Below are 23,208 nucleotides of genomic sequence, written 5' to 3' on the forward strand. Positions count from 1 at the left end.
GGTTTTAGATTAACCCATTCAAAATCAAAATTAAACATAAAGGATGCATAGAATAGTTGTTTATACCTTCCTAGCACCGTGATTCTTCAACGAAAAGCTTGAAAAAGATTGTATGTATGTGTGTGTATGTCGATGGCAGCCAAGGGAGCCAGGGGGCCCGATCGGTTGAGAGGGAGAGAGGGAAGAGAGAGTTAGGGTTTATTATTATTATTAAATAATAACATGTTACACATAGGTCCCTCAACTTCTAATTTGTACTTTTCTAGCTTATTTTAACTAGTTTGCATATTGAGTTAACGTTCCATACAATGTTATCACATAACACATAAGTCTAACACATAACTATCACATAATTATTGTTTTGATGTTTTTCGTTTATTCACCAATGGTTTGCATCGACTCGTTTGCGTTTCGGTGCAAATCTCGAAAGACTACACATGTAGTAATTGTCAAGCGTCATTTAAAACCTTAGTTTAAATGTAATGAGATGTGCGTTCTAGATCAAGTGATCTTAAGTTTGAATTGACGGAGTTTGAGTTAACGGAGTTAACCTGAAATTGACGAGTGTCACATCATTCCCATGTTAAAGAATTTTCGTCCCGAAAATTTGAGTCAAGTCGCGATGAGTGTCTGAAAAGTAAGAAAAATTTCAGTTTGTCATATCATCCCCTAGTAGAAAAAAATTTCGTCCCGAAATTTAATTCATACCTCCGGTGATTTCTGACGGTTTGCCGGGTTTCGCGGTTTTCTGTGTTTGGTCAGCCCTTCAAAAAGGTGATGATACTTTTTCATCATTTGATCCTCGCGTTCCCACGTGAACTCCGGTCCACGTCTCGAGTTCCAATGAACCTTAACGATTGGAATCTTGTTGTGCTTGAGTGTTTTGGTTTCCCAATCCAAAACTTCGACTGGTTCTTCAATGAAGCGTAACTGTTCATCAAAGGGACTGCTTGGGTTTCATCGGAAAGGCATTTCTTCAAATTGGATACATGGAATACATTGTGTACGCCACTGAGTTCCGTTGGTAAGTCCAGTCGGTACGCCACCGGACCAATGCGCTCAGTTATCCGGTAAGAACCAACGTATCGTGGGTTGAGTTTGTTTCGCTTCCCAAAGCGAACCACACCTTTCCAAGGTGAGACTTTGAGTAATACTTGGTCGTTCACTTGAAATTCAAGAGGCTTTCGGCGCTTGTCGGCGTAACTCTTTTGGCGATCTCGTGCTGCTGCCATGCGGTTTCGGATTTGAACAATCTTTTCAGAGGTTTCGAGTACCAATTCTGGACCAGTGATTTGGCTGTCACCCACCTCTGCCCAGCAGAGAGGTGATCGACACTTCCGTCCGTACAACGCTTCAAACGGCGCTGCTTTAATACTTGCGTGGTAGCTGTTATTATACGAAAACTCTACCAAAGGTAAGTGAGGTTACCAACTTTTTTCCGAAATCCAACACGCATGCACGCAACATGTCCTCCAAGGTCTGAATGGTGCGCTCACTTTGCCCATCTGTCTGAGGATGGTATGCGGTGCTCATATCCAGACGGGTACCTAATGCGCTTTGTAGTGACTTCCAAAAGTGCGAAGTGAAACGGGAATCTCGATCAGAAATGATTGAGACAGGCACTCCGTGTCTAGACACTACTTCCTTCATGTAGACGCGAGTCAGTCTTTCCATTTTGTCCGATTCCTTAATTGCTAAGAAGTGTGCAGACTTAGTCAATCGGTCAACGATCACCCAGATGGTATCGCATCCCGTCGGTGTTTTAGGTAATCCCGTGATAAAATCCATTGAAATGTGTTCCCATTTCCACATTGGAAGTTCTGGTTGCTGTAGCAGGCCAGATGGTTTCTGATATTCTATCTTGACTCTCGCGCAAGTCAAGCATTTGCTCACGTAGGTGGCAATGTCGGCCTTCATGTTTGGCCACCAGTAAAGTGCCTTTAAGTCATGATACATTTTATCTGAACCAGGGTGGATAGAATATCGGGACTTGTGTGCTTCGTCCATCACTAGAGTTCTCAACTCTCCGTATCGTGGAACACAAATCCGGTTCTCAAAATATCGGACCCCATCTGATTTGGTTTTGAGTTGCTTGTTCATGCCCCGCATGAGTTCTGATGGAAGATTATCATCTTTCAAGGCTTCGAGTTGCGCATCGCGAATCTGATCGGGTAAGTTGGCATGAATCGTAAGTTGCAATGCTCGCACTCGCCTGGGTTTATCGTTTTCTTTTCTGCTGAGAGCGTCGGCCACTACATTGGCCTTTCCAGGGTGGTACTTGATGGCGCAATCATAATCCTTAAGCAGCTCGACCCAACGACGCTATCGCATGTTCAGCTCCTTCTGATCGTAGATATGTTGGAGACTCTTGTGGTCGGTGTAAATGGTAAACTTGGTACCGTACAAGCAATGCCTCCATATCTTAAGAGCAAACACCACAGCTCCGAGTTCCAAGTCATGGGTCGTGTAGTTCTTCTCGTGAATCCGTAGTTGTCGAGAGGCATAGGCTATAACTTTCTCGAGTTGCATCAGCACGCAACCGAGACCTTGTATCGATGCATCACAACCTCAAAATTTTATGTTCCCTCGGGGAGGGCTAGAATAGGGGCGCTACAGAGTTTGGTTTTCAACAGTTGAAAAGCGGATTCTTGCGCGTCACCCCAATTGTACTTAGTACCCTTGTGAGTCAAAGCGGTGAGAGGTTGAGCAATCTTTGAAAATCCCTCGATAAAACGCTGGTAGTAGCCGGCCAGTCCTAGGAATTGCCGCACCTCAGTCGGAGTCTTAGGTGCTTCCCAGTTTTTGATAGCCTCTACCTTACTGGGATCGGCATGGATACCATTCTCGTTGATCACATGTCCTAACAAGTGAACCTCGCGAAGCCAAAATTCACATTTCGAGAGTTTAGCGTACAGTTGTTCCTTCTTCAGCAATTCCAGAATTAAACTCAAGTGTTCTTCGTGGTCAGCCTTGTCCTTGGAGTAGACGAGAATATCATCAATAAAAACAATCACAAACTTGTCGAGGTACGCCTTGCATACTCGATTCATGAGATCCATAAATACGGCTGGTGCGTTGGTTAAGCCAAAAGGCATAACCGAAAACTCGTAGTGACCGTACCGAGTTCTGAAAGCCGTCTTTGAAATATCTTCTTCGCGCACTCTTAATTGATGGTAACCAGATCTCAGATCGATCTTCGAGTAGTAACTCGATCCTCGAAGTTGGTCGAACAGATCATCAATTCGGGGTAAGGGATAACGGTTCTTGATCGTCACCTTGTTCAGTTTTCTGTAGTCGATGCACATGCGGAAAGTCCCGCTCTTCTTTCGGACAAATAAGACAGGGGCTCCCCATGGCGATGAGCTAGGTCGGATAAAACCTTTATCCAACAAATCTTGCAATTGAGTGGACAACTCCTGAAGCTCCGCCGGTGCAAGCCGATACGGGGCTCGGGCTATGGGTGCTGCACCGGGGGTCAGTTCGATTTGGAACTCGACTTGTCGAATAGGAGGGAGTCCAGGCAAATCCTCCGGGAAAACTTCCGGAAAAACTCGCACAATCGGTATATCCTCGATTCGCTTCTTCCCCGCGGGTTTCTCGACAATATGCGCTAATATTGCCGGATGACCCTTTCGTAGATACTTCTGCACCTTCATGAGGGTGATGACGCTGGTGGTCATGCCGCGCTTCTCGCCCTGAATCGAAATAATCTCGCCGGAAGGGGTAGTGATGTGGACTATCTTGTCGTGACATATAATCTCCGCTCGGTTCTCGGATAACCAGTCCATGCCGACAACGACATCGAAACTACCAAGCGTAAAAGGTATGAGGTCGATATCAAAAATATGACCTGACAGTTTCAACTTACATCCCGCAAGTACATGAGTTGTTTCTATAGACTTACCGTCAGCTAATTTAACAGGAAACTTAGCATCTAACGGGGTTGGAGTTAAGTCTAAGAGTTTACTAAAGGTTTTCGACACAAAACTCCTATCAGCTCCAGTGTCAAACAAAACAGAAGCAAAACAGTCGTTCACAGGAAACTTACCAGTCACCACATACGGATCGTTACGGGCTTGGCCCGACCCAATGACGAAAGCTCTTCCCTTACCATTACTTCCGCCACCGCTGCTGCCTCCATTGTTCTCGTCCTGTTTTAGTTTGGGACAATCCTTCCTGAAATGACCCTCTTGACCACACTCGAAACACCCCTTAGTCGTCATAGGTGGTTTAGGAGCACCCTTTGCCGCTAGGTCTCCCCTACATTCCTTGGCCTGATGACCCATTTTTCCGCATCTCAAACACTTGACGCGATCACACGGGCCAGCATGGTGATAGTTGCACCTATTGCATTTCGGGTGTTTCCCAGCATAGCCGCTTGAACCCTGCCCGCTACCGTTGTTGTTATTGTTGGGAGCCTGATTATTGAAGCTCCGAGTGAGTTCGGGCTTACGGTAGTGTTGTTGCTGTGGGGGGTTCGAGGATGAGGACCTGACGTTGTCGAACTTTCTCTTTCCATTACTCGGGTTGTTGTTGCTGTTGTTGTCAGTGCTCGGGTTGTCACGGGCTTTAGTGGTTGAACCTCTAGGTGGTAACACACCTTGGGTCACTGCTTGATCCGTCAGTTTGTGAGCTAACCAGATCGCTTGTTGAATCGTAGCCGGTCTGGAAGACGTCACCATGCCCTGAATTTGCGGTGCTAACCCATCAATATACATCTCAATCCTCTTACTCGGCGGATCTACCATCCGTGGACACATCACAGCTAACTCGTGAGAACGGGTGGTGTAGGCTTCAATTTCGGAACCCACCATCTTCAACGACCAAAACTCGGATTCCAACTTTGCAATCTCCTCTATTGGACAATACTCTTCCCGCATCATATTCTTGAACTCCTCCCAGTTCATAGCGTTCGCCAATTCTAATCCAAGAATCTGCACATTCGAATTCCACCATGTATGAGCAGAATCTTCCAGTGTTCCAGCAGCAAATTTGACTCTACTGGCAGGTGGACAATTACACATCTCAAAAGCTGATTCGGCCTTCTCAGCCCAACGCAGGAAGCCTATAGCTCCCTCAGTGCCCTTAAACGAACTGGGCTTGCAATCCAGGTAGTTCTTGAAAGTACACGTTCCAGTTGGACCTCCAGCTTGATTCTGGACATGTGCGGCTAGAGCGGCCGCCGCGTGGTCATTCAGCAGAGTTTGGAGTTCTGCTGCAGTCAAGTTGATGTTACCGCGACCGTGTCCAGCGTTTCTTCCTGCCATTTCCTAGAATCACAACATAATGTGTCAGACATGAATTCTCGGTTTCATATGCAACACACCATACATGTAATAAAAAGATAGGTAAGAAAGAAATAAAAAGAAACAAACATCACATCACAACCATATATTAATCCAAATAATAATTCATGATTAAAACCATTGTATTCGCTACAAAGTATTTAAAATCAATCCTTAAAATCATAGAAAATAATAGTTTGGATGAAGACAACCCCTCCATCTAGGTGTTATCATCCTTAGATGTCATCGTCTGAGGACACCTCTGAGTGTTCCTCTGGCTCAGCCGGTTCTTCCTCCGGTTCCTCTTCGGGTTCCTCCTCGGGATGTTCCTCGGGTTCCTCCTCAGGTTCCTCTTCAGGTTCCTCTTCGGGATCTTCCTCAGGTTCTACCTCAGGTTCCGCTGCGTTCTGAGCAATTTGCATTTGTTAGACATCGCAACGCTCTAAAGCTATCTCGGTTCGAGTCCTTGCCACTTGGAGTTGCTCTTGCAAGTCTATCATCTCGGCTTGCATTTTTCTCATAATCTTCATCTGTTGATCACTAGCCTCTTGCATTTCCTTCATAGCCGCTGTCAGGCGGGAAATTTCCTCCTTAGTTTCGGTTCCATCTTTTAACAGTCCTGAAACGTTCGCTCTCGTATAGCGCATAAAACCAACGTCAGGCTCCAAACAAGAAACAACAGCTGCGAGAACACGCTCTATAGGTTCGGTTATGGGTGGTAGAGTGTTGGGGTAAGCAGGACGACTCGGGTGGGGTAGTGGGGGAACTTGTTCGCGACAAACCATACGCCTGATCATATTCGGGTACCAATCCCAGCTAACTTCGTCTTCGTACATGCCTCCGGATAAGCGATACCTCTTCGGTGCAGGGGCTTCTAGTTCCGGGACTACTCGGGGGTGGCGACGAGGTAGGTAACTGCGGTTCCTTTCCATGAGCATGAGTCATCTGTTCGGATGATGATGATGGTAGCGTCGACATCCCTACAGGTAAGCCGTGTATGCGCGCGTATGAGTGAATGAGGTAAAGAGATAAGACAACAAAGACTACACAAAACATATGCAGTGCGTATCATTATAACTAATGGGTCGTTGCGGTTATAGTTTAGTATGCATGCAATTTCTAGTTCGCTATAACCAATGGCTCTGATACCAATCTGTCACACCCTCAAAATCCACTAACGGAGTTTTACCGTCAGAGGGTGTGAACTAACAGGATCGGAATCATTAGGTATAATCAAACCATAAATAAAGTTTTCAAACCACGAAAACGTTTAAGTGTAAATAAGTGCGGAAGCGTAAAAACCATAAGACAAATGTTGCGTCACGCAGGACGACTTAAAAACCCAATTGATAATAGTTAAAACGAGTTTGTGTAAACAGTAATGTTCAAATTAATGCATGCTCCTATACCGCGCGCCCGCCTCGGCTACCTGAGAATAACATACTAAAAGTGTCAACACGAGGTTGGTGAGTTCACAAGTTTATATAAAATAAAGCGTTTAGCGTTTGCGTTTAGCGTTTTGCGTTTAGCGTTACCAGATAGTGTTAAATCGATTATATATCTATAGGTAGCTAGCCTATAAAGCAAGTATTACTAAGTGTTCGACACCGAAGCTGACTGTTTATCATGTGCCTTGCCACCAGGTCTATCCCGACCATGGTAATGTGTTAGCCAAAATTACACCCACTCGACCTCCAGTCGAGCTTAGCGTTGGGTGGGGTTTGTCAAACCCAGTAGTACTACTCAACAGTGACTCGCTATTTTCCAATACTAAACGGTTCGATGTGTGAAGGACTTCAATTGTTTCGTTTGCCACTTAGCCTTTACAAGTGATATATAATTTCATAACAAAATCTAAAAGCGTTTTCGGAGTATGTTATCTCCCCCAAGTGAAAAGCGTTTAAAGAGTTTAAAAGGGGAAAGTGAAACTCACTGTTTGCGAAGAATTCCCAAAAACAAGTCACCCAAGTGATGCGCGTCGCAGAAAACTCTCACTAGCGTTCTAAAACAACAAGGAGATTTTCTAAGTGTCGGAACTATTATCGAGTCTCTAGACTCGGCACATAACACCTATGCACAAAATACGTTTCGTGTTTCGTTTGTGAATCGTGTGTGTCTCAACAAGCACATTAGTGATACGTTACGTGTGTGAACAACTATTTACGTGTCACGTGTTAATAGTGTACATTACTAGCAATTATCCCCCGCAAGGGCAATTTGGTCAAAACATAACAATTATCTAGTAATTACTCCCCGCAAGGGCAATTTGGTCAAAACATAACAATTATCTAGTAATTACTCCCCGCAAGGGCAATTTGGTCAAAACATAACAATTATCTAGCAACAAGCACGTTTCAAGTATTTTCACAAAGTTCAGCAGCTAGTTTCATCACGACAGAATTCTACTTGAAAGATTACTCTATTCAACAGATCATAGCATCTCAATTAATTCACCAAAAATCGTCACAAAAACATGCATGAGTTAGGTTTTCAGAACATATTTTATTGTATTTTTATTCTTCATAGATTTCTCACAATGATCAAAACATTACAGCAAACTCACAACAGTCAAATTCATGCGCAACAGAATGTTATTTGTTATTCACGTTAAGTGAAAAATCTAATTAATGCAAGACCAACTGGGTTAGATTCTTAACCCAACAATTTAACTTCCAGAAGTGTAACCAACCCATTTGGTCTTGTAGTTCATGAGATATGCTAATTACAAAACAACTTAACAGCAGGTCTCACAACTCAGATTTGCACTTCAGTTTTGTAAAATCATAAAGATTAACTTTTACTCGTCCAAAAATTACAAACTTGGACTTTATAGAAACTAGACTCAACATAGCACCCTGTAGTGTTAACAACCTCAACCAATTTCCACATTAACAATTCGTTACAGTTGTCTAAACATAACTTACAATCTGTCCAGTACTTGTTTTGACCTTTAATCACATTTAAATCATTTGACTAACCAAACCACCTCCAACTTAGGCGTGGTTGGACTTTCTGAAAACTAGACTCAGAGTACTACCTTATAGACTCATAATTAGCTCAGTTTGCTTTTATATTCAACAAGTTACACATCGTTCAAGTTTAACAATCACTGCTGTCAAAACTCAGCAAGCATAAACCATCATCTAACATGCATCCTAAGCATACGACATAACTCAAAGCATGTAATGCACATAATTAATCATAGAAATCAGTAGTAACCCCCTAGGGTTTACAAACAATCAATGATTCAATGATCTTTCACCGTTCAAAATCACATATGATCATCAATATCAATAACTAACACATAATCAATCATCATCTAGCATAAATCAACCCTAGTTCATCTTATTCATCAATTTCGTGACTTAGGGTTTTAAATTAACCCATTCAAAATCAAAATTAAACATAAAGGATGCATAGAATAGTTGTTTATACCTTCCTAGCACCTTGATTCTTCAACGAAAAGCTTGAAAAAGATTGTATGTATGTGTGTGTATGTCGACGGCAGCCAAGGGAGCCAGGGGGGCCGATCGGTTGAGAGGGAGAGAGGGAAGAGAGAGTTAGGGTTTGTTATTATTATTAAATAATAACATGTTACACATAGGTCCCTCAACTTCTAATTTGTACTTTTCTAGCTTATTTTAACTAGTTTGCATATTGAGTTAACGTTCCATACAATGTTATCACATAACACATAAGTCTAACACATAATTATCACAAAATTATTGTTTTGATGTTTTTCGTTTATTCACCAATGGTTTGCGTCGACTCGTTTGCGTTTCGGTGCAAATCTCGAAAGACTACACATGTAGTAATTGTCAAGCGTCATTTAAAACCTTAGTTTAAATGTAATGAGATGTGCGTTCTAGATTAAGTGATCTTAAGTTTGAATTGACGGAGTTTGAGTTAACGGAGTTAACCTGAAATTGACGAGTGTCACAGTTAGTCTTTGTTGGTGACATACAACAAAGACTGATTTTTAGTTACTAAAACCACTCTCTAGGACTAGGCATCCGTCACTGGCTAGGGACTGGCAAATAAGTCTTTGATACCCATTAGGTACTGATTAAGAAGTATCAGAGACTAATTTTTTAGTCCCAAATACCACTCTTTTTTGTAGTGATAATATAACATTATCACTTATATACAATATTATTTGAAAAGTGCACAAAAAAAGAGAAAAAAAGAAAAAAGAAAATTCAGATTCTCGATTGCGTTGGAGAAAATAAAAAGGGTATGTCAAGTTGTCACTAAGTCTCAAGTACTAAATTATAGAGATATGAGTTAAAAACTGATCAGATATTTGGCTAGATTAATATATTTATAAAGTTAGTAGCAACATTCAAATTTTAAATGGTAAGTCAACACAAAAGTTAAGCCTAAACAAATTGGTGTATTTTATTAAATGAATTGTTTTGAACCGAACTCACTTTAACTGGAACTCATTTTTCTAAGAAACCATATTGACCCGAACCAAATTGATGTTTTCTTTTAAAACGACCCATTTTGACATTAACCCATTTGGACGATAACTCATTTTGCTAAGAATCCATATACGAAACCTGCAACTTTGACCTATTTAACAGCTCCTAGAGTCGGCTACCAGAGATAGTTGAGTTAACAGGATCAGAGATACGAAACCTGCAACTTTGACCTATTTAACAGTTCCTAGCGTCGGCTACAAGAGATGGTTGAGTTAACAGGATCAGAGATCACTCCAAACATCCAACCAGAAAACCGATACACAAGTATCTCAAAAACGATACCAATAATAAAAAATATTTTTAACTATGATGGAAATAATATTAAACAAAGTTACGATGATTCTTGGCAACACTATGATTCTTGATGACAGATTTCTTTATTTTTTACTGTTGCTACCAGAGACGGTTGAGTTAACTCGAGATCAGAGATCATTCCAAGCATCCAACCAACAGTTCCATCAGCGCTTACAACATAGACATCATATACACATATCTCATAAACGATAATAAAAAAATAGTGAAAACAAATAAAAAAATAATGTGCATAAGGTGCATGAGTTGGATCTTAGAGATTAACAATCAAGATTTCATACCTAAGAGTGCCACACTCAGTATTAACAAAACAAATCATTAGTTTCTTACATTATCTAATGAATTTCTGTCACACCCCAAAACACGGCCTAGGAGTGTGACGACTATGTTGGTACCACATTTGTAAATAAATCAGAGTTACGTTAATTTAGCGGAAGACTTATAAACATGTGGATTAAAGTTGTAAATATTTACAGAAGTCGGGATTATAAAAGGTTCCCGATTGAGTTTACTTGTTTTACAAAACCACCATGTATATATATATCTTAAGTTTATACAAAACAAATCCGAGCCATCGGATATTCATAGCACTTCGTCACTCCAAGCGCTAGCTTTGTTCACCTGCAAAATGTAAATAAAATACGTCAGCAACGAATGTTGGTGAACACGCTGACGCTAAATAATTTCTTTTACTTTATTACCCCTCGAGACTACGCCTGCCTCGGCCCATTGTGGCTTAGGAATAACAAAGTCAAAACAACACAATTATAAATTCGAGCCTCTACACTAGGTCACCTCAGCAAACACCGCAGCGTTCGACTTAGTTAAGTACCTGTAAGTATACACATAGTCGTGCTTCAAATAGGAAAGCGTCCTACGACCAAGCGCGGTGCGCGTACTACCACATATGTAAGGATCCAGACAAACGTATACTACCGCCTGAGGTCTAGGCTTATTGTAACACCGCGTCTTAAACCCTATAAATTTTAGACTAATATACTAACTTAGAAAGTATAGGGACCAAAATTGTAAATTTTGGATATCTTCTCCTGTCGCGGTACGCGACGGGATAATATTAAGCCCATCGCGTAGCGCGATGGACTTGCTGAGTCAGTGGACACGTGTCCAACAACGTGTCAACACATGGCACGATATGACAGGCCACGTGTCACGAGTTGGTAAGGCGACGTCAAATTGCGGCGCCGCGGTACGCGACGGGTCCCAAGGAACCCATCGCTGTCACACCCCCATCTTAGGTCTAGGAGCGTGACCCAATAGTTGGTACCACATGTGTAAATAAATCAGAGTTGCATTTAATTAGCGGAAGACTTGTAAGACTTGTGGATTTAAGTTGTAAATATTTACAATACGAAATTCGGGATAAAAGATTCCCGAACTAATTCAAAAGGTTACTTGTTTTACATTACAAAACCACCACCATATATATTAAAGTTTTAACAAAAGATCCGAGCCATCAGATTTAAATATAGCACTTCGACACATCCAAGCGCTAATCTTGTTCACCTGCAAAATGTAAGAAAATACGTCAGCAACGAATGCTGGTGAACACGCTAATGCGAAATAATTTCTTTTACTTTATTACCCCTCGAGACTACGCCTGCCTCGGCCCAACGTGGGTTAGGAATAACAAAGTCAAATAACACATTATAAATTCGAGCCTCTACTCTAGGTCACCTCAGCAAACACCGCAGCGTTTGACTTAGTTAAGTACCCGTAATTATACACAACGGTCGTACTCACTGCAGGAGAGCGTCCTACGACCAAGGGTGGTGCGATGTGCCCATTCATCGCGTAGTACCACCTATGTAAGGATCCAGACATACGTATACCACAGCCTGAGGGCTAGGTTTATACTCTTATCTATAACGGTTTTAGGAACACATAGTTCCTTGTAAACAATTTCATATAACATGTCTGACTCATTTTAAAACAAGTTTAAAAGTTTGGGGGCGTATTCACCTTATCTCTTTAGGATCGGCATCACTCACCGTCCAAGGGTCTTTCCCTTCTTTATCTCGCACCTAAGTACGAGTATAAACATTTGTTAGTCGGATACACGATCCGACTTAAGACCTTTAGTGTTATTTTATATCTCAACCTCGATGAACCTTTAGTTCATTTTCTTTTACTTGAAAACCTTTAGTTTAAAAGTAAATTATAAACCTTTAGTTTATATAGAAACCCGACGTGTCTTCTTCTCCAAGAAACGTATTCTTTTTCTTTTATTATTTAAGAATACTCATTATTCTTTAAATAATATTTTCATAACAAAGAATATATACATATATACTTACACACATATATACATATTCACAATATTCAATATTCATTCTTTCATTCATTTCTGTTATGTTTTCTTTTCTTTTATCGAGGTATTGAGTATAATCTCGACTTAAGACTTAAGCCTTTAATATAATATTAAATTATATTCATTGGTCGTTACACCTAACCTTATTGGCGTATTGGAAACCCTACGAAATCGAGCAGCACTCCGACGCTGCTTCACTTCTTGGTCGTCAAACGTAACGTCAAACTTCAACACTCGTCGACACACTTTACGAGATTCATCATCAATACAACAAACGCCTTCTTGGTATGTAGGTGGAGGGTGGCATGCACTTCGAGGAAACGTTATACACAAACAAGGAATCGGGGCACGCTTATCGAGGTGGATTGTTTATATGATTGTGGGAGTGTAGAGAGATGTTAGAGAGAGTGGAAAGCTGGTTTTGGTGTGCCAAGAATGAGATCCCGACCTTGCTATTTATAGGCAAAATCTGGTGTTCCGTCGCGTACCGCGACAAGTCCTCTGGCAAGCCCATCGCGTACCGCGACGTAGGCTTGCTGAGTCAATGTATAGGCTTTCCACGTGTCGACACGTGGCGGACGTGTTGCCACGTGGTGACACGTGGCGACAGACAGTGCCATCGTGTGCCACGTGGCACACGTGTCACAACTTGTCAGACACCCCATCGCGTATCGCGATGGGTGTCTCTTTTGATCCATCGCGTACCGCGATGGGTCAAGAAAACAGAATTTTCAATTTAAACCCTAGAGTTTGGAATTTGGCATTTTCAGTCCCTCATCTTTGGAAAGTTTATATTTTGAACTCGAAATTTTCACGATGTTACATCCTCCCCACCTTGAAACAAATCTCGTCCTCGAGATTGCTTTACAAGAACAAGTGGGGGTATTTCTTTTTCATTTCCGATTCGAGTTCCCAAGTATATTCAGGCCCTCTACGCGAGTCCCATTTTACTTTCACTATTTTCAAAGTTCGTCTTTTTAATTTCTTTGTTTTCAAATCTTCAATTTGTATTGGTCTTTCAAAAAATTTTAAATTTTCGTTAATTTCAACATCTTTTAATGGCATAGCCAAAGATTCATCGGTTAAGCACTGTTGCAGATTCGAAACATGGAATACATCATGTATCCCTTGCATTTCCTCGGGCAGTCGCAATCGGTATGCAACAGTGACGATTCGTTCAAGTACCTCAAACGGTCCAACGAATCGAGGACTCAATTTTCCTTTCTTACCGAAGCGAACAACGCCTTTCAAAGGCGAGACTTTCAAAAAGACCTTGTCACCAACATTAAATTCTAACGGCTTACGACGGACATCGGCGTAACTCTTTTGGCGATCACATGCCGTCTTAAGTCGTTCTCGGATTTGGAGAATCTTGTCGGTGGTTTCTTGGACTACTTCGGGTCCATACAATTGATTATCTCCGGTAACACACGGGCGTCCTACACTTTCCACCATATAACGCCTCGAATGGTGTGGCTTGAATACTTGCGTGATAGCTATTATTGTACGAAAATTCCATTAGGGGTAAGTGGCCATCCCAACTTCCTCCTAAATCAATCACACAAGCCCGAAGCATGTCTTCCAAAGTTTGAATCGTCCTTTCGCTTTGCCCATCGGTTTGCGATGATAGGCATTGCTAAGGTTAAGTTCCGTACCAAGAGCTTGTTGGAAGCTTTTCCAAAAGTGAGACGTAGAACGACTAACTCAATCAGAGATTATAGACAGCGGTACTCCATGCAAAGCAACGATGTTGTTCACATAAATACGCGCTAGTCTATCCATAGAGTACGACTCATTGATAGGTATGAAGTGTGCGGACTTCGTTAAACGATCCACAATTACCCATATTGCATTGTGTTGTCCAGTCGTCTTAGGGAGTTTGGTAATGAAATCCATAGTGATTAACTCCCACTTCCAAACAGGAAGTTCGAGTTGCTGAAGCAATCCCGAAGGCTTTTGGTGTTCAGCTTTGACTTGTAAACACGTCAAACATTTCGCAACATGCGAAGCGACATCCCTTTTCATTCCATTCCACCAATAATTCACCTTGAGATTATGGTACATTTTATCACTTCCGGGATGCATCATATATTTCGACTTATGAGCTTCATTCAAAATTTTCTCACGCAATCCCCCAACGATTGGTATCCAAATCCTATTACCGAGTCTAAGGATACCATCGTCACCCTTGACTAACGAGTCAATGGTGTCGTTACGTTTTTCGTCGGAAATTTGGTTTTCATTGATCGCTTGAGTTTGAGCGGATTTGATTTGTTCGATGAGATCAATTTGAAGTTCTAAGCGCAACGCTTGGACTCTTTTGGGCTTCTCGTGCTCTTTACGACTTAAGGCGTCAGTCACAACGTTGGCTTTACCTTCATGATAAACTATTTCACAATCATAGTCGTTGAGCGTTTTCATCCATCGCCGTTGGCGCATGTTGAGATCTTTTTGATCAAAGATATGTTTCAAACTTTTATGATCGGTGTACACGGTAAACCTAACTCCATAGAGATAGTGCCTCCATATCTTAAGTGTAAAGATTATGGCGCCTAACTCTAGATCGTGAGTCGTATAGTTCTTTTCGTGCGCATTGAGTTGACGAGAGGCGTAAGCGATTACTTTCTTGCGTTGCATTAGTACACATCCCAAACCAGAATGGGACGCATCACTAAACACAACAAAATCCTCAGTACCTTCTGGCAGAGCCAAGATAGGTGATTGAGTAAGTTTTTGTTTTAGTATATCGAACGCCCCTTGTTGCTTTGTTCCCCATTCATACTTGATGTTCTTGCGAGTTAAGGAAGTTAAGGGAACGGCAATTCGAGAAAAGTTTTCGATGAACCTACGGTAATAGCCGGCCAAACTTAAGAAACTTCGGATCTCGGTTGGCGACTTTGGGACCTCCCACTTAGAGATAGCTTCAATCTTAGCGGGGTCCACTTGAATACCGTTCACGTTAATGATGTGACCAAGAAATTGTACTTCGTGCAACCAGAACTCGCATTTCGAGAACTTGCGTACAACTTCTCGGTTCTAAGAATTTCAAGTAACGTTCAAAGATAGACTTCATGATCAGCCTTGGACTTAGAGTAAATAAGTATGTCGTCGATGAATACGATAACAAATTTATCCAAGTAAGCCTTGCAAATACGATTCATCATATCCATGAACGCGGCTGGCGCATTAGTAAGTCCAAACGGCATGACCGAGAACTCATAATGTCAATACCTTGTTCGAAACGCGGTTTTTGGAATATCTTCATATTGAACTTTGAGTTGGTGATAGCCGGAACAAAGATCGATTTTAGAAAAGAAACTAGCACCTTGAAATTGGTCAAAAAGATCATCGATTCGAGGAAGTGGATATCGGTTTTTGATTGTGACTAGGGCTGGCATATCGTGTATACCCGTACACGATAAGACACGAACACGATAGACACGAACATGAAATGTGTATACCCGTACACGACACGAAAACTTATCGTGTACCTATAACCCAAACACGAACACGAACTTGTTACTACCTGGTATACACGATAATACACGATAGTACATGATAATAGCTATTTAGAAACACATATTGGACAACCTTTATACGGGAATGATGACCGGAAAGAGATGATTGACGGAACTAGTGGCGGAGAGAGAGATGGCCGGCGACGGGTGATGGCCGGAAAGAGATATGGCCAGCGACAGGAGAATGACCGGCGACGGGAGGAAGGCCGGCGATGGGAGGATTGATGATGACTTGATGAGAGGCTACGGCTGGGATATAATATGGATGATGACGGGATGGTTGTAAGAATGATTAGGGTTAGGGATAATAGGATATAATATAATAACATAGATTATATATATATACGTATTTAATTTAAAAATAACCATATATTAACATGTAAACATGTATTATACCTATTTAGACAAGAAAATTAACAGGTAATTTGTGTCTACCTGTCTAGTACATGAAACTTGTTAAGGCCTTACCTGTTACCTGTTAAAGTCGTGTAGGTACGTGTCGTGTATTCGTGTCTCGTGTATAAATTGTCAGCCCTAATTGTGACTTTGTTTAATGCACGATAATCGATACACATACGCATGGATCCATCCTTCTTTTTGACGAATAAAATTGGCGCTCCCCAAGGTGACGAACTCGGTCGAATAAAGCCTTTTTCAAGAAGCTCGTCGAGTTGTTTCTTCAACTCCTTCATTATGGTTGGCGCTAAGCGATACGGAGCTTTGGCGATCGGAGAAGTACCCGGAATGAGATTGATCCTAAACTCTACTTCACGTTCGGGAGGGATTCCAGGAAGTTCATCAGGAAAGACGTCAGAAAATTCGAAAACAATAGGAACATCTTTGATTTCTTTTGGTTTGGACTCTTCAGTGACATAGGCCATGAATGCGAGGCATCCTTGATTAAAAATTTTTTTAGCCCTAATCATGGAGATTATGCTAACTTGGCCAGCGTCTTTGTCCCCTTCAATTCGAATCGTTCGTTTATCGGGGGCTTGAAGTTCAACGGTTTTGCTATTGCAGATGATACGGGCTTGGTTATCGGATAACCAATCCATACCAAGTACAATATCAAAACCAGCCAGACTCATGGGTAACAAACAAATAGGCAGAATATAACCAACTAGAAGTATTTTTCCGTTTTCAAGGGCCTCGGAGATCTTACGATTTCACCACTAGCAGTCTCGACGCTTAGAGTTTTATCTAACTTTGTTAATGGTTCGTTTAATAGACTACGGAAACTATAATCTATAAAACTTAAATTGGCACCCGAATCAAATAAAACTCTAGCATAGGTGTAGTTGACTAGAAACGTACCGGTAATGGTTTCCGGCATGTCAGCGGCTTTCTTTGTGTCGAGTACGAAGACTCGAGCGTTTCCCTTCTTATCCTTGCCACTTCCACCCGCACCACCAGCAGCGGGTTTGTTCTTTGGGCACTCAAAACTTAAATGACCCATCTCCTTGCAGTTGAAGCAAGTCATTTTCTTCTTCCAACAGTCAGCAGCCACATGACCCGTGCGATTGCATGATTCGCACACTTTAGGAGGCAGGGCAAAGTTGCATCGACCCTTGTGGTACCTTCGACATGTTTTGCAAGGCGTGGCGTTTGAATTGAATCGACTTTGGTTTACGCCTTTGCCTTTGAAATTGGCACCTCCTCCAGTTCTTCCTTGAGTTGTTGTCGTTGTAACCTTCTTGTCCTCCTCTTTGTTGCGGACCATGCCGCCCATCAAGTAACCAGCCAACTCCATCACAGAGTCAGCGGTTTGAGGTAGGTGAGACCTCACCATATCGCGTATTTCCCGCGGTAGTCCCCATATATATCGTGTGACTTTGCTAGACTCAGGGTTAACCAGCTGGGGAACAAGGCGACAGTATTCATGAAACTTGGTATTGTACTCTCAGAGGTTTGTCCCTACGACCTTAAGATTTAGAAATTTCGTTTGGATCTGATCAGTTTCGTGCATGGGACAAAACTTTCCCATCACCATGGCCTTGAACTTATCCCATGTCAGGCCATACATCACGTCTCTTCCCTTACTCATCAATAACGCATTCCACCACTCGTGCGCTTCTCCTTTGAACATTAGAGCGGAGTATTGGATCTTTTCTTCCTCAGAACACTTACTTGTGATTACAATCGTCTCCATCTCCTCAAGCCATCTCATGGTTGTGATGGCTCCTTTGTCACCATGGAACTCTTTCGGTCCATAGTATTTGAAGTCCTTAAACGAACACCCACTTATCTTGAGTTTCTTGAACTCATGCCTAACTCCTCCATCAGCGTTAGACTCATGCACACTCTCCTCGACACGAGACGGATTCGGACGGGATTTCTCGGATTTTCGAGAGGGATGAACAGAAGGATTAACAGATCGGGAATGTTTGGATTGTCTAGATTGAGATCTAAACTCGGATTCTTCCTTAACAGCTTTCTTAATCATCATTTGAATTTTGTTCATATATTTCTCGGGAATTTTTTCCTCTCGCTCGTTTTCATTCTCGGGGCCTTTCCCCTTGTCTTTTATTTCTTTTTCTTTATGAGCATTGTTGTTACTTTGTTCAGACATATTTATTTTTCTTTTTCAATTTATATCTGAAATTTTTAACAACATTTCTTTTATTAATCACATATTTTATTACACACACACACACACATATATATATATCATAAGGATATATATATTTATTTCATAATACACATTCATATATATATCGTTCCAACGATATATATAACTTATCCTATCATTACATGAGAACGTTTCAAACGTTCTTTATTTATACATATAACATACAAGACTATTTTTACACACATAACTTCACATGGCCTCCTTTTCCATCGTCTTCAATCTTTCAAGAACTTTTTCACAACCCTTGTCAGCTTGTTACATTTCAGAAGAAGCCTCTCTCCTATCTTCTTCTTTTTCTTTTCTTCCCCGGCTACCTTCTTCCTCCAATCGTCAGTTTCATGTAGAGCACGATCCAAATGCTCTTCATATGACTACGGAATTACGTTGGGGTATCCATACTTTGGTGGTGGGTCACGGTAACCCAGTGTCACCATCTCGTAATGATTCCTTGGTTCAGGATACGGGACGTAATACATATTGGATGAAAGGTAGAGGTATGTCTTGGCAACTCGATTTTGCTCTCGAATTTCATCGGCTTGTTCTTGGATTGATGGAATTTTTCCATGGAATGGTGGGAAGCTTGACGAAGCTTGGTTCCTTAGTTTCTCAAGGTGTTGAACATATGGATCCACGGAACCGTAGCTTGCGTTTTGGGAAGTGAGTGATCCTTCCATTGGACTTGACATCTCATTGGGATTCTCAGGATGCTCTTCTTCCTGTTCTTCCTCAGATTCTTCCTCGGGGTCCTCCTCTTCTTCAGGTTCCTCCTCTTTTTCAGGTTCTTCTTCTTCCGGTTCATCTTCTTCCATGGGTTGTGTGGTTTCAATATTTATTGAGGGCATCTTGAAAGTCTCAAAAGGCACCATTATCCTCATTTTTTGGTTTGCGGGATGGCCCTTCATTATTGATTGGTTGTGAGCTGAATTCATTAAAAGTGGAGCTTTCAGTATACCATCAGCATAGATCGGAGTGACATTGCATCCAGTCGGAGGATGGGGATCTTGATTCTTCCTTGATGGGTGAGTTGGATAGGAAAGCATATGACGGATGTGGATTTGGCGGTACATATCCAGTCGGGAAGTATTGTGGTACCTCCGATGGTTGGTAAGTTGGAATCTCCGAAGGGTGGTATGTTGGTACTTCGGAAGTTTGATACATTGGCATGGTCGGTGGATGGTAACTTGAGTGTCTTGGTGGCTCAATTCTTTGTTTTGGTGGACTATCAGGAACGTTTATTGGATAGTGTCTACTTCCGGGATAGTATACGGGCTTGGTCAGGTCATGTTCCATATCTTGATTAAAGTACGCTTCATAGTAACCATCACTCATATTGTCCTCGGGGTATGGTTCGGTGATTCCGGCCTCTTTTGCCTTGCGCACATAGTTCTCCATGTGAGCTTTGAATGACATCTAACATTATGGGTGGTTTAGAATGTAGAGTGGGAAAGAAAGGTTACCAGCCTATCTTATCCCTAAAACACATAAACAATTATTTCCTATACTTGGATCGAAGCTTGGGTATTGTTTTATGATACCCAATTCGCTAAGATCGATGGCTCTGATACCAATCTGTCACACCCCCATCTTAGGCCTAGGAGCGTGACCCAATAGTTGGTACCACAAGTGTAAATAAATTAGAGTTGCTTTCAATTAGCGGAAGACTTGTAAAAATTGTGGATTTAAGTTGTAAATATTTACAATACAAAAGTCGGGATAAAAGATTCCCGAACTAATTCAAAAGGTTACTTGTTTTACATTACAAAACCACCACCATATATATTAAAGTTTTAACAAAAGATCCGAGCCATCGGATTTAAATATAGCACTTCAACACATCCAGGCGCTAATCTTGTTCACCTGCAAAATGTAAGAAAATACGTCAGCAACGAATGCTGGTGAACACGCTAACGCGAAATAATTTCTTTTACTTTATTACCCCTCGAGACTACGCCTGCCTCGGCCCAACGTGGGTTAGGAATAACAAAGTCAAATAACACATTATAAATTCGAGCCTCTACTCTAGGTCACCTCAGGAAACACCGCAGCGTTTGACTTAGTTAAGTACCCGTAAATATACACAACGGTCGTACTCACTGCAGGAGAGCGTCCTACGACCAAGGGTGGTGCGATGTGCCCATTCATCGCGTAGTACCACCTATGTAAGGATCCAGACATACATATACCACAGCCTGAGGGCTAGGTTTATACTCTTATCTATAACGGTTTTAGGAACACATAGTTCCTTGTAAACAATTTCATATAACATTTCTGACTCATTTTAAAACAAGTTTAAAAGTTTGGGGGCGTATTCACCTTATCGCTTTAGGATCTGCATCGCTCACCGTCCAAGGGTCTTTCCCTTCTTTATCTCGCACCTATAGTACGAGTATAAACATTTGTTAGTCGGATACACGATCCGGCTTAAGACCTTTAGTCTTATTTTATATCTCAACCTCGATGAACCTTTAGTTCATTTTCTTTTACTTGAGAACCTTTAGTTTAAAAGTAAATTATAAACCTTTAGTTTATATAGAAACCCGACGTGTCTTCTTCTCCAAGAAACATATTCTTTTCCTTTTATTATTTAAGAATACTCATTATTCTTTAAATAATATTTTCATAACAAAGAATATATACATATATACTTACACACATATATACGTATTCACAATATTCAATATTCATTCTTTCATTCATTTCTTTGTTATGTTTTCTTTTCTTTTATCGAGGTATTGAGTATAATCTCGACTTAAGACTTAAGCCTTTAATATAATATTAAATTATATTCATTGGTCGTTACGCCTAACCTTATTGGCGTATTGGAAACCCTACGAAATCGAGCAGCACTCCGATGCCGCGTCACTTCTTGGTCGTCAAACGATAACGCCAAACTTCAACACTCGTCGACACGCTTTACGATATTCATCATCATTACAACAAACGCCTTCTTGGTATGTGGGTGGAGGGTGGCACACACTTCGAGGAAACGTTATATACAAACGAGGAATCGGGGCATGCTTAACGAGGTGGATCGTTTATATGATTATGGGAGTGTAGAGAAATGTTAGAGAGAGAGTGGAAAGCTGGTTTTGGTGTGCCAAGAATGAGATCCCAACCTTGCTACTTATAGGCAAAATCTGGTGTCCCGTCGAGTACCGCGGCAAGTTCTCTGGCAAGCCCGTCGGGTACCGCGGCGTTGGCTTGCTGAGTCAATGCATAGGCTTGCCACGTGTCGACACGTGGCAGGCGCCGCTCCACGTGGCATACATGTTGCCACGTGGTGACACGTGGCGACAGACAGTGCCACCGTGTGCCATGTGGCACACGTGTTACAACTTGTCAGACACCCCATCGCGTATCGCGATGGGTGTCTCTTTTGATCGTACCGCGATGGGTCAAGAAAACAGAATTTTCAATTTAAACCCTAGAGTTTGGAATTTTGTATTTTCAGTCCCTCATCTTTGGAAAGTTTATATTTTGAACTCGAAATTTTCACGATGTTACAATCGCGTACCGCGATGGGGACCATTTTATGCCTATAAACAGAGGGTTACGGGATTGAACCCATTCATCCCAAAACAAACCTCCATTTTCACACATATAACCTCGTAAGGTGTGCCCCATTGCCGTAACAAGCCGACGTGTCATTTTCTCGAAGTTCGTGCAAGAAACGAAGTCATAATCAAGTAGCAATCACATAAGCGAGTAGATCAAGATCCTGCCTTTCTTATTACCAATCTAAGTATCCGTATTAAGGTAGGGGTTTTGTTTAAGTTATTTGAATTATAGCTTAGATTATTAATCGAGGCTATGGCCTTTAACCTTGATCGCATTTTGCAAACATTCATTCACAATCAAGTTTTCATATAACGTTACTTCTTGATTAAGTAATGTTAAACAAAAGATATATTTTGACGGGCATGTAGTAACTGGAAGGGGGATATCACTAGTAGTAAGTTTCTCGCCTAAGGAAAAGTAATTCGTACAAATCCCAATCAACCGAGGGACCCGTTTACTTATCTGGAGAAACTTACCAACGTGTTAAAACCTATTAGGCCAAAGCATGCTATATCAAACGTCACATAAAACTAAGTGTTTTCATTCTCAATAAAAGATAAACGATTTCAAGGTTAAGCTTACAATCATAGCTTAATCATCATTCAAAACATTCATACAAACCTATTTATGTATAGGTTAAGTATCATTCACAATCAATCAATCAATCAGTCAAGGTTTTCAACACCGACGGTACAGGTGAATACGTAAACCTTTTTGATCAGTCAAAACATATTTATACTCAATAAGACGAACGGGTGTTTGTCTTAACGAGTCAATCAATGTCTACATGAGATCGTGTAATCTCTAAAACGTTATAATACAAAGTAGAAAATAAATCAACTCAGACCGAATATGCATGTATATGGATCCAGACATAACTGTTAAGCCCAATCAATCAGTCAATGGTCAGGTGGTCGTAAGGGCTAAACGGTCACGACCAGTTCTCTATTCAGGGCCGTGTGGCTCGGAGAATACCGTTGTGTGTGTAGGGCGGTGGTACATATACCAGAAGTAGTAATGCTTCCGCTGAGTTTGTCGAGAAAATTATATTTGTATTGTAATCGTCATTCAAAATATTTTATTGAGTCACACG

The 23,208-nt window shown here is 41.4% G+C and overlaps 1 pseudogene; it reads right to left on the reverse strand.

Moving 5' to 3' along the window:
• LOC143552548 (tubulin alpha-1 chain-like) overlaps window positions 1-19,231 on the reverse strand; it is a 29,698-nt pseudogene extending 10,467 nt beyond the window's left edge.
• Window positions 19,232-23,208: the final 3,977 nt, after the last annotated feature.

Source organism: Bidens hawaiensis, unplaced genomic scaffold (assembly GCF_021521415.1).
Source record: "Bidens hawaiensis isolate Kalapana, Puna unplaced genomic scaffold, B.hawaiensis_p1.1 tig00016943_1, whole genome shotgun sequence".
Taxonomy (NCBI): Eukaryota; Viridiplantae; Streptophyta; class Magnoliopsida; order Asterales; family Asteraceae; genus Bidens; species Bidens hawaiensis.